Below are 12,014 nucleotides of genomic sequence, written 5' to 3'. Positions count from 1 at the left end.
ATCTCATTTCCTTAATCTCTCTTTTGTTCATCTTTCATTTTGGGTAATTTTAGATTATTTGGGTTGTTATTGGAAGATTGACAACCTTCCAATCAATCAACGAGTACTTCTATTATTCTTAGCTTTATTATTGGAATCATTAGTAGGTATAATTCTCTTAATCCCTTTTTAATTATTGTTAATTATCTTCATTTATTCATCATGTTTTACTTTGTTGGTATGATTGACAACCTTGCTAGCATGTTCAACATGATAATGAGTGAGTAGTTTCCTTAGCTAAGGTTAATGGGTAATTAGGGGAAACCAACATGGGGGATGATTCATGCTTAAATTAATATGTTTTCATAGTTTATTTGCTTGCTTGTTGTGATCTCAACTTATGCACATTTTATGTTTGATGAAATGCGAGCCTATGAATCCTTGCATTTTTTACCCATCACCTATCTTTTCAATGAGACTTGTAAGACATAAACCAACTCGAGTCTCATTAGACCATGCATATAGTTGAGTAGGGAAGATTAAGTCGACTTGTAGGTGTTGTACAATCTAATCGATTCGGCTCCGGGACCCAAACTTTCCTAGGATTGTAAGATATAAACCAACTCGATCCATCACAACAATAATTGCTTGCTTATAATTTGAGAATATGTCTGTATGATCAATTCCCATGAATCCCCTATGACCCCATGACACCCTAGTGCCTTTTATCAATTGTTTACATCCCTTTTTTGATCATCTTGCTTGTTTACTTTTATTGCTATTTAGTTTAGTGATCTTCTACTTCAAACCCCAAATTGTGACACCCCTAGACACCACTAGTTGCAATTGAAAATCTCATCTCAATTCCCGTCCCTTGGGATCCGACCTCTACTTGCCCCTTTACTAATTGTAGAGTTGTTTGTGGAGTTATAAATTGTGTTTTGGTCTATGTGCTCCTAACGACAAGTACCGAAAACTAAACCTCAAAGTGAGTCCGACCAAAAATGGCGTCGTTGCCGGGGACGGTGTTAACTTGATTTAGATTTTCTTAAATTGTTATTAGTTGTGTCTTTCTTTGCCTTTGGGAAGTAAAACTCCTTAAGGTTTGTTCTAATTATTTTCGAGTTGTTTGATATTTTGCATGTCTAGAAGATCACAAGGTAACTTATTACCCTTTGATCACGAAATTGAGAGGACTTTGACAAACAATATAAGACTTACTAGGAGAACTTTGAGAGGTATTGGTGAGGTTGTAGATATTCAACCAAACACTATTGAGTTCGTCAACCCTTTTGCAAGAGAAGGTGAGGAGAACCCAACACAAAATCCAACAAAAAATCAACCCACAATGCCTAAATTTTCATCACATTCCGTACCAACCGAGGAGAACCTACCCAATGGTACTCCCACACCACAACACTTAACCGGAAATTTCATTGCCAAATCCGCATTTATCCAATTAGTCAAAAGAAGCCAATTTGGGGGGATGCCTAGTGAAGACCCTCACTCTCACATGGAGACTTTTTGTGACTATTGTGATGCGATTTCTCAAACCGGTGTAACTCAAGACCAAATTCGATGGGTCTTATTTCCTTTTTCTCTAATTGGCACCGCAAAACAATGGTTGAAAGGCCTTGATAAGGCTACACTCGGAATTGACTCTTGGAAGAAATTGGCTCTAGCTTTCTACAAAAAGTTTTACCCACCGGAAAAGACTAACATGCTAAGAGTTCAAATTACGGGCTTTAAGCAAAGAGATGAAGAATCCTTGTATGAAGCTTGGGTGCGATTCAAAGGAATTTGTCGCTCATGTCCTCATCATGGACTTAGCGAGTGGTTCTTGGTACAACAATTTCGGAACGGTCTTTATGAAGACTCAAGAAACATTCTCAACATGGGATCAATTGGCATGTTCACCGAAGTTGACGACAATCAGACTTGGAACAAGATTGAGGAAATGGTGGTCCATAATTCACAATATAGTAGACCTCACAAGACTACTAGAGGAGGAAACCATGAAGTGTATTACTCAATTGGGTGCTCAACTTAGTGCTCACATTGATACCATCAATTTGAAGTTCGAAAAAGCTATGGCTAGACTTGAAGAAGACTCAAAATCACCAAAGCAACATGTTAATGCCATGACGGCATCTTCATCAATCCCAAGTGGGATATGTGAGAATTGTGGAACTTTGGGACATGACCAAAGTGAATGTAGGGGAACAAATGAACAAGTGAATGCTTTTCAAGCATACAAGAGTGGTACCCCTTATTCAAATTATTACAATGAAAACACCAAATTCCACCCAAATCTCTCATACAAAAGCCAAAATGTTCAAAACCCTCAACCAACATACACCCCACCTCCCATGAGAAACCAAAATCGAAGACCCTTTTATAACCAAAACCAAGGTTACCAAAATCAAACTCCATACAATCAACAAAATGACCAAGGTTTTGATGTTCAAAAAGCGGTCCTCCAAATGCAAAAGAATCAACAAGAGTTTTCACTCAAATGCAAAAGGATAGTCAAGCAAAGGAAATCACCATCAACAACATCCTAGCCCACACCAAAATGTTGGAAACCCAATTGACTCAACTAGCATCTTCAAGCTCACAAAGACAAAAGGGGCAATTACCACCTCAAAGTAATCCCCGAGACATGAAACGGTTAGTGCCATTCACTTGAGAGGTATGAAGCACCGAAGAAGCAAGCTGAGGATGAAGTGGTGGAAGCTAGTGACAAAGAAGAAGTTGTGCAAAACTCCAAGGATGGAGAACCATCAAAAGAAGAAGTTTCAAAGAAAAGTGAAGACAAGGCCAAGGAGAAGGAACCCATTGTGATTAGGCTTCCTTTTCCAAGTCGTCAAGCTAAGCCCAAATTTTATGACTAACTAGGAAAATTTATGGAGATTGTGAAGAATTTGGAAGTCTCGATTCCTTTCACGGAATTAATCAATCACGTGCCGGCCTAAGCAAAGTACATGAAAGACATCCTTACGAAAAAGAAGTCAATCCGGAAACTTGAGACTATCGCCTTCACTAAGGTGAGTAGTGCAATACTTCAAGGGAGTTCACCTCCAAAACTTAAAGATCCGGGAAGCTTCTCAATACCGTGTACCATTGGCGACACCACGATCAACAAAGCCTTATGTTATCTAGGGGCTAGTGTGAGTGTTATGTCGTACTTGCTGAGTAAAAGGTTAGGCATGGGAGAGCTTAAATGCACCAATATCACACTCCAAATGGCCGATAGATCGACGAAGACACCATTAGGGATATGGGAAAATGTTCCCGTAAGAGTTGGGAAATTTTTCATCCCGGTGGACTTTGTCATTGTTGACATGAAAGAAGACTCCAATATTCCAATCATTATAGGTAGACCTTTCTTGCACACAGAGGGTGCGGTGATAGATGTGAAGCATGGAGAGCTCACTCTAGAAGTGGGAGATGAAAGTATAACTTTCAATCTTGACAAGACTATGAGAGCTCCCCGTTTGCATGAACCATGTTTTATGGTTGATCATTATAGCCGGAAGGATGATAGGAAGAAGTCGGAATTCCAATGGAAGAAGAAAGTCGATGATGCTCCATCAAAAGAGCAAGGAAATTGTAACAAAGAGAGCTTGAAAAGCTCACCAAAGTAAAGCAATGAAGAAGAGGGCCTCATTGGCCAAAACAAGAAAGAAGGAGAGTTGTCTCTATCAACTCGAGAGATCTTTAATGACCAAGTAGATGAAGTTTGTGGTCTATGGGACGATGAGTTTGAAGGGATATTCAATCCCTACATTGGTAATGCTATCGATCAAGACCAATATGAAGGACAACAAGTGCAAAGATCTATTGAGGATCTTTACCATAATAATGAACAAGCTTTTGACTACTTCTTCAAGGTGTTGAGTAACATCAACAACACCTTGGACATGCCCCCATGACATCTCTCTAAGGATGAGAGTTTGGTGGAGTCCTCTCCAAACCATCATTTGTAATATTTCTAACTACCTAACTTACATTTTAATTCTTACATTGCATTTTTGTCATTTTTGGATTTTTATGCTTTGATCAAGATATTTATCATTTTTGAGAGAAGTGAGGGAGGGACTAATGATTTTATTGATGTGTAGTGCTTTAACTTAGTGTGGGGATAACAATTGCCTAGGCTATTCATGCCTTTGTAGTGCCCCTACAATGAAGAACACGGGATTTGAAGAATGAAAATGACACGAGATATGCAAGTGCACGGATGGAACTGAATCCGGGTAGACCAGGTGGAATCCGAGCGTCCTTATGGTTAATCCGCTAGTCTTATGGGAATCCGAGCGTCTATGGGAGAATCCGTCCGTCCAAATGAGCTGCAAAGTTGAAAATTTTGGTCTGTTAGAGAATCCGACCGTCCCAGCTGAGAAGACGCTCGTCTGAAAGAATCCGCTCGTCTTTGCAAGAAGACGCTCGTCTTTTTGCCGGTCTGATTAAGAAAATTTTTATAATGCAGTCGCTCGTCTTTAAGGGAATCCGATCGTCCCGAATTGCAGAATCCGCTCGTCTTCACTGAAAGACGCTCGTCTTTAGGCGAGATTTCCTGAAGTTAAATTAAGTAGAATCCGAGCGTCCTGGCAGGAATCCGCTCGTCTTCCCCCTGCAGTTTTGAAATTTTCAGGTGTTTTAAATACCCCTTCTCACATTCATTCATTCATTCAAACATTCAAACACTACCCAACCCAAAAACCCAAAAACACTCATCCTCTCCATCACCAAAAACAAAATTTCCTCAACCAAATTCAACAAAATCAAATTCAAACTTCCTTACAACAACAATTAATCACTCCTTTTACAACAATAATCAATCCAAGCACCAAAATCTTCAACCTTTGAGTCAATTTTTGAAATACAAAGGCAAATCCTTTCATCTTAAAATCGATTTCGGTATAATTGGAAATTGAAGATTTTCAATCTTTTCTTGGTATAATCATCAATGGAAAGAACAAAAGGAGCAACAAAGGCACTCAAGGCAAATGAACTCTCAAAAAGGCAACAATGCCTTCAAGCAAAGAAAGCTTCAATGGCTATGGTGGTTGCTAGTGCAAACTTGGAAGTTCAACAACAAAAAGATCCTCCCTTGGAAGCAATAACATCAACAACTCCAGAAATTGTTCAATTATCAAACTATCCGGAGGTAATTTTCATTTATAACTCCCATAGGGATACATTTGCCAAGTATGCTAAGAAAGCCATTTTGCCCACCAAATTCATATGTGAAGATGCCTTGAACAAATTGGGTGTCCTTGAACAAACAAAAGCCTTCTTCGAAGCCATGGGGTTGGGAAAATTGTTTACTACAAGAGAATTGACATACCCCTCCCTTACCTTGGAATTCTTAAGTTCATTGAAAGTGACTAAGGTAGAGACTAGAACATACATCGAGTTTCGCCTTGCCAATGTGAATAGGCGCATCACCTTTGATGTTTTGAGTAAAGCATTAGGCCTTAGTGATACACCATATTATCATAAGATTCCCGAAAAGTATGACCCCGCTCCTCTTTGGGAGGCAATTTCCGGGAAGAAATTTGTGAGCTTTCATGCTTGTCGCGCTCTATTAGTCTACCATCCGGGCATTAGAGTGTGGCACAAAGTCATTGGGAATACTATAATTGCAAGAAAAGACACTAATCACTTTACAAAGCTCGATTGTGTTCTACTTGAGTCAGCCTTAAATGTTGGAACGGAATTCACTAAGCCTTACAATGCTCTAAGGCTTTTGGTGGAAAGATGGCTCAATGTTGATTGTGGTAAGGAAGGCACCGCTTTTATCGTAAATGGAGGTCTAGTTACTCTCTTGGCCAAGCACTTTGACGCGAATTTCAACAAGGATAACACCTATGTGGCGATCAAAGGGGGCCATCTCATTGACATGGATGCCATGATTAACAAGTACAAGTGGGTCAAGCATAACTCTCTTGACACCAACTATGGGTGGCTCACCAATGATGCTAGATCTTTCACTTTGCCTTCCAAGATATGCCGCTTGAGTGCTCCTCGAACAAACTACCTACTTCCACTTTCCAAAGGCGCCGAGTACATCATCCGTCAACAAAGGTGCGAAATTGAAGATCCCTCTTCCTCCATTGTCACACCACCCTATCCATTCAAATATCAAGAGTTCAAACCCAAAGATGTTGAAGTGGGCAATGACTACATGACTATACTTATGCAAGAGATGTATAAATAAGCTTACAATAATCGAGTAGATGCATACTTGGCCCAATATCCACCCCTCCTTCATTTAGCTAGGCAAGGACTACTTGATCCTTCATGTCCTTTGCCTAGTTGGGCGGATAGGGAAGTCTTCTTTCCAAGTACATCTAAGGGTGAAAGATCGGGTGAAGATGAGAATGTCGATGACGAGGTTGATGATGATGAGGGTGTTGATGAAGAGGTAGATGAAGAAGAAGAGGCTAATGAAGATGATGAAGGAAGTGAGCAAGGAAGTGAAGAGGGAAGTGGTGATGAGTCCGCTTCTATGGAGGAAAATGATGACAATGATGATATGGTGAAGGACTAGTAAGCTTTGGAGGCTCCTACCCTCTTCAGGTTTGTCTAATTCTTTCCTTGTTTTATTTATTTTTATCTTGATCATAGTTTGGAGAGTCCTAGCAACATGAGGAATAACACCTCGGCCCCATTGAGGTGTGCTTTCATTGTTCCCGTTTGAAAAATCCAAAATGACAACATTTAGTTTCATGCATTGCATCTTGTGTGCATGAACTACTCCAAAATTTAAGACATTATAAATAATGTCTATCTCGGTTTGGGAAAGTACATGCATACGCAACGGGAGGTAATCTAAATTACGCTCTCCGTCATAAACAAAAAACCATGCATCATGTTGTGTAGATTAGTATAGCTTACATTTAGTATAGAATTTATGCATCATATTGGCCATTGAGGACAATGCCCATATTAGTGTGGGGATGGGAAATTCAAACTTAACTTTTATTCAAAAAATCCAAAAAAATCAAAAATTTCGAAAAAATCAAAAAAATTGAAAAAAACCAAAAACAAGTTCATTTCCTTTGTAGTGTAGACTTGTATATATTGTTGTATATATTGTGTTCGTTCTATCCTTGTTCACATTGAACGACTACGCCACATCCGAGACATGAGGATATTGAAGACCGCATGGTATGATCTTGCCAATCTCCTTTTTCCTCTTTATGTTAATGACTATGTGGCTTTATTTTGATTGATGCGGTATAAACAATGTGAATTTAGGACTTGCATTTAAATTATATGGCATAATAGTTGGTAGAATCATTTGCATTAGGATATATATATGTTAGTTGCATCATGGCATGTAGTTGCATGTTAGAAAATTTTGCGAAACCGTCTACTTGGGAAGCTTGACAAGTGTATATAGGCCCAGTAGATGCTTTTTATTCTTAAGACTTTGCTTTTTAGAATACTTGTAAAACACCCTAGGATGTGTCATGCTAGTATCCTTTGACCCATGGATTGAGGCCTAGTCAAGAGTACCTTGTGGTGTGATAACTCCTTGGCTACCGTTTAGTCCAAGGTGACCCTTGAAACCATGCATCTATCATCCATGTTCTACTACATTTTTATCATCAAAGGTAATGGGCACAAACAAAAAGAAATTGATTTGAGTTCAATGAAATGAAAAGTGAAAGAAAGTTTGCAAAATGCATCAAATGAAAAGAGGAGCAAAAATAGACTTCTAAAGCTTCAAATATAAGGCACCCTCACTACATATGGGGTGACTTTGAAAATGTTCAAAAAGAAATGCAAAAAGTTGAAAAGTTGTCAAGTATTGAAATGCCAAAAATCAAAAGAATTGACAAAAGAAAATGTTCTCAAATGTTATATGCCACAAGAAATTGGGGGGAAAAACAACAACAAAGCAAACTCCCAAAATGAAACTCAAATACTATCGATCCCTTTATCCATCGTATCCACTTTTGTGCATGGTAGAGAGTAGACGGCCCTTCTTCTTGTCTAGGCAAGAGGGGGAATTCCGCGATCCTCCAGTGTTTCTAACAACATATGGAGTCTACTCTTGACAAAAGCATTTAACGATTGAGGACAAAGGTACCCTAGCTTGACACAACTTGGAGGTGATTTATTGGTATCCTTCTAGGCTTAGTAGTTTGAAGAAATTGCATCTATGAAGGAGTGTGTACCCTTAAATTGCTTCCCCTTTAGATAATTTCCGCCACTTAGATGAGAAAAGTGGCTATTCTTTTGTAGATGCATCCATTACTTGATTTTATGTGCTTTAATGTTTGGATGTGTCGCCATTTTGGCAAGACCCACCTTGCCTTGCAAGAAGGCATCCTACCTCATGGTTGTCTTGTTGTGAGTTGAAGGGGCGGAGTGGGACCCGCTAATTGACTCATATCGGCTATGCAATTAGGTTAGTTTAAATAACGGTCCTAGTCTTTGTCACCTCTTTACTCGGGACGAGCAAAGGTTCGGTTTGGGGATATTTGATGTGACCATAATTTGAGCATATTTAGTCCCCGAATTAGCCTTGTTCCCATGCTTTTTAGTGCATATTTGGGTCATTTATTGTCTTTAGTCCTTTTTTTTGCATATTATTTGAGGTTTTGTTCCCTTGGTAGGAAAGGAGTGCAAACCTTGCATTTTCATGGCAAAATGGAGCTAAATTGATTGAATTCAATGACCAAGCATCAAAGAGAAGACAAGACTAGAAGGCCTTTGTACATACTATAGTAGATGGGCAATGATGAGAAAAGATCCTTGCATCCCCGAGGAAATCCTCAAGGATTTTATGAAGAGAAAGGAAGAAAAGAAGAAAGGAAGAAGCTGACAGAGAATCCGAGCGTATTGCCCACAATCCGCCCGTCCAGCACATGCAATCCGAGTGTCTTCCTCAGCTGGACGCTCGTCCAGAACCACCACAATCCGCCCGTCCATCCCACGAATCCGCTCGTCTAACAAGAAGACAATCCGCCCGTCCCGTGCTCTGGACGCTCGGATTGTGTGACAGATAATCCGTCTTCTACTTGTTTAATGAAGGATGCGCATATTTTTCAAAGACCTGCGAAAAGGAGACCGGAGTCTCTCTTGAGACCGGCGATTTCTCAAGGACTTAATCGTCATTTAAGCCCTTAGTAAACCTTAATTTATGTACCTAATCCCCACTATAAATACCCCATTAGTCTAATTAGGTTATCATGTTCTTCTTAGCAATCTCTAGTGTAGTTTATATCAATCAAATCTCTCTTTAATCTTGTAATCAATATTTAATCAAGTCTTAATACAAATCTCATTTCCTTAATCTCTCTTTTGTTCATCTTTCATTTTGGGTAATTGAAGATTATTTGGGTTATTATTGGGAGATTGACAACCTTCCAATCAATCAACAAGTACTTCTATCATTCTTAGCTTTATTATTGGAATCATTAGTAGGTATAATTCTCTTAATCCCTTTTTAATTATTGTTAATTTTCTTCATTTATTCATCATGTTTTACTTTGTTGGTATGATTGACAACCTTGCTAGCATGTTCAACATGATAATGAGTGAGCAGTTTCCTTAGATAGGGTTAATGGGTAATTAGGGGAAACCAACATGGGGGATGATTCATGCTTAAATTAATATGTTTTCATAGTTTATTTGCTTGCTTGTTGTGATCTCAACTTATGCACATGTTATGTTTGATGAAATGCGAGCCTATGAATCCTTTCATTTTTTACCCATCACCTATCTTTTCAATGAGACTTGTAAGACATAAACCAACTCGAGTCTCATTAGACCATGCATATAGTTGAGTAGGGAAGATTAAGTCGACTTGTAGGTGTTGTACAATCTAATCGATTCGGCTCTGGGACCCAAACTTTCCTAGGATTGTAAGATATAAACCAACTCGATCCATCACAACAATAATTGCTTGCTTATAATTTGAGAATATGTTTGTATGATCAATTCCCATGAATCCCCTATGACCCCATAACACCCTAGTGCCTTTTATAAATTGTTTATATCCCTTTTTGATCATCTTCCTTGTTTACTTTTATTGCTATTTAGTTTAGTGATCTTCTACTTCAAACCCTAAATTGTGACACCCCTAGACACCACTAGTTGCAATTGAAAATATCATCTCAATTCCCGTCCCTTGGGATCCGACCTTTACTTGCCCCTTTACTAATTGTAGAGTTGTTTGTGGAGTTATAAATTATGTTTTGGTCTAGGTGCTCCTAACGACAAGTACCGAAAACTAAACCTCCAAGTGAGTCCGACCAGTGGCCGTGTCAACCTAAGAGGTTGATTTAAACCTGTCGTGTCAGCCTTTGAAGGCTTATTTAGACTTAGCTAGCTGCCGTGTCAGCCCAATGGCTGATTTAGACATATGCCGCATTCTGACTACTTAACCTTGTTCAAGACGCAAGGTGTGTTCATCACGTTTAAAGCCAACAGGGGCGTCCCTTAGGCAAGTTTATCGTTATCCTAGGACCAGTGGAACATTGCAGGATCCTGGTTGCTCAGAGATCCCTGCGCTCCTTATGTTTGTGCATGCATGCTGGGGCCCTAACTACGTCGAGTACTCTGTGTTGATAGCTATCTTTGGGGGTGGTATCCGGGGTAGCTGCATGAGATTTGAGCTGTCGGCCAAGCTCTCCTTCGTATGTTCCACAAGCCGCCTGGTGAGGGTGCTCCTATTGGAGATTTAGGTTAGGCACGTTGGATTGTCATGTGCCTTGTCACCCCACATTCATAGTTGACAGTCCTGCTGGCAACACTTTCAACATAACATAGACGTTAGAATACAGAGTGGTAATTTCAAAAGAGCCTAAAATAGAGAAAATATATCATATCAATGTGAAGTACCTGGCGCTATCTTATGGGGTTCCAGAGCAACCATGGTCCCAGGAAGCTACAAACCACACAACTCCAATTACAGTTTTAAAGTTTGAAGAAATGTAAATAAACGAAAAAAGAAGTGAAATAAAAGTTGGTAGTATGCCTATTATTTTTTTTATTTTTTTTAGGGTTTTTGAATACAAACTTTGTACACTAAATTCTACTTGTTATCAAAAGTGATACCTCTTCAGGTGAAGTATGTTCCATGGTTTGTGTATTATGTGACCATCCATGGTCATCAGTCTGTACGCCCCATGGCCAACAACGCCTTCAACCTGGTATGGTCCTTCCCATTTATAGGCGAATTCGCCTGCTTTGCAATTTCTGGTGTTTTGGAACACCTCGCGGATAACCAGGTCTCCTACCTCCAGGAGCCTGATTTTTACGTTCTTGTTGTAGCTTTTGGCGACTGACTGTTTGTAGGCAGCCAGACGTATCTTCGCGCTTGCTCGCAGCTCATCTATCGTGTCCAGGCTCCTGATCATTTCTGGACTGTTCAGTTCCCCTGTCATACATCCATACCTGTGGGTTAGAACTAGAACTTCCGATGGAATTACTACTTCTGCACCAAACACCAGGCTGAAGGGTGTTTGACCCGTCGCCGTCTTTGGTGTAGTTCTGTCTCACCATAGTACCAGTGGCAACTCATCGACTCACTTTCCTCCTAACTTCTCCAATATCCTTCTTAAATTGTCCATGATGATCTTATTGCTAGACTCAGCTTGCCCATTAGACTTTGGAGTCCTGGGTGCTGACTTCTTTAGAGAGATGTTCCACCTGGCACAGTATCCTTCTGCGCCGTTTGGCACGAATTGTGATCCGTTGTCACATATAATTTCTCATGGGATACCAAACATGCAGATGATATTACGTTTGATAAAAGAAATGACTTAATTATCTTTTACCTCAGTGAATGCTTCTGCCTCTATCCATTTGAAAAAACAGTCCGTCATTGCCAGCATCCATAGTCTATTTCCTCGGGCCCTTGGAAGAGGGCCCACGATGTACATTGCCCATGTCATGAATGGTCATGGGTAGAGAGATGATTGGGTGCAAGGGTTCTGCTGGCTGATGGATCATTGGTGCTCACCTCTGGCAGGTATCACATTTTCGAGCATATTCTGCTGAGTCTGCCT

General features: G+C 39.8%; 1 non-coding gene across 1 annotated transcript; it reads right to left on the bottom strand.

The window, feature by feature from the left end:
* Window positions 1–1,699: 1,699 nt before the first annotated feature.
* Window positions 1,700–1,806, bottom strand: LOC141637054 (small nucleolar RNA R71). The gene has a single exon (XR_012541618.1). It is a non-coding gene; the product is annotated as a small nucleolar RNA R71 (small nucleolar RNA).
* Between the last annotated feature and the right edge of the window lie 10,208 nt (window positions 1,807–12,014).

The sequence above is a fragment of the Silene latifolia genome, chromosome Y (genome assembly GCF_048544455.1).
Source record: "Silene latifolia isolate original U9 population chromosome Y, ASM4854445v1, whole genome shotgun sequence".
Lineage (NCBI taxonomy): Eukaryota > Viridiplantae > Streptophyta > Magnoliopsida > Caryophyllales > Caryophyllaceae > Silene > Silene latifolia.
This window is presented reverse-complemented; position numbering and strand designations above follow the sequence as displayed.